The sequence below is a fragment of the Tenrec ecaudatus genome, chromosome 2 (genome assembly GCF_050624435.1).
Source record: "Tenrec ecaudatus isolate mTenEca1 chromosome 2, mTenEca1.hap1, whole genome shotgun sequence".
Taxonomy (NCBI): Eukaryota; Metazoa; Chordata; class Mammalia; order Afrosoricida; family Tenrecidae; genus Tenrec; species Tenrec ecaudatus.
In genome coordinates, this window is record NC_134531.1 from 285,496,083 (window position 1) to 285,497,200 (window position 1,118).

Consider the following 1,118-nt stretch of genomic DNA (forward strand, 5'->3'; position numbering starts at 1 on the left):
TCCTGAGGAACACACCGCACCCTGCACTAAGAAGTGAGTTGTTTTGTTTACACTTGTCAAATTTTCAAACAGCAAATGAGGACTTGCGCTGAGAAATTGAACGCATCACGCAATCGCTCCTCAACTTTAAGATTCACACACATTACCTGGAGGAAAGCCAAGCCAAGGGAAGGAAAAAAAAATAAGACAAAACAAAACCCAAGCATGACTTTGCCTCTCCAGAAATATAGTGAAGTCCTTTTCTAGGACAGGACTTGAAGTGTTGGCTAACGATTTTCACTTAAGAGACACCTGGATAGGCGCGCGGCCCAGGGCAGCGGACACCCAGGACTGAAAGATGGCATCTCCCGTGCCCCTGAAGGAGAAGCGCCTTCTGGATGTCAGGATCTCGGAGCTGCCCAGCTGGGTGCTGATGCGGGACTTCACCCCGACGGGCATGGTCGGCGCCTTTCGGAGAGGTTAAGATCGGTATTATAGCAAGTATGTCAACGTGAGGAAGGGGAGCGTCGCAGGCCTGTCCATGGTGTTGGCGGCCTATGTGGTTTTCAGCTACTGCCTATCCTACAAGGAGCTCAAACACTAGTGGTTAAGGAAGTACCACTGAGAATGCCACGGTGAGGGCGGCCTGCTTTCCAGGTCTGGCCACTTGCCTTGCCACCACCCCCTCCGCTCCACCCGGCAAGAGCCCTTGAGAATGTGCCCAATAAAAGGTGCAGGCCTGTGGGGGGAAAAAAAAGAGAGAGACACCTGGAGTGGCTATCAGTTGTATTGATTCTTTCTTATCATTCATAAGGTTAGTTGCCTCTGTTTTTGTGTTTTCCATTTATATGTCTTAGCTCATTTTAAAATTCATGATCAAATGATTATATATATGAATATGTATGTATATGTATATTATCTAGCTATCTACTTAGATTTATATGAAGGGACTTCAAAAAGTCCATGGAAAAATTCCATTATCTTTTCATTCAATTTGCTCATGAATGTTTTTAGCCCTCTCATACATATAGTGTTTTTCCTTAGGAAACAAAACTACTAATTTTCGTATCATTAAACACCCACTCTATTGTATCAAAACAGTGATATACCCAGAGTAAATATTTTAAAAATATTTCTTC

At 44.1% G+C, this 1,118-nt stretch overlaps 1 pseudogene; it reads left to right on the plus strand.

Annotated features, from left to right (window-relative positions):
• Positions 1-337: 337 nt before the first annotated feature.
• LOC142441497 (ATP synthase F(0) complex subunit f, mitochondrial pseudogene) lies at positions 338-604 on the plus strand (annotated as a pseudogene).
• The last annotated feature ends 514 nt before the right edge of the window (positions 605-1,118 follow it).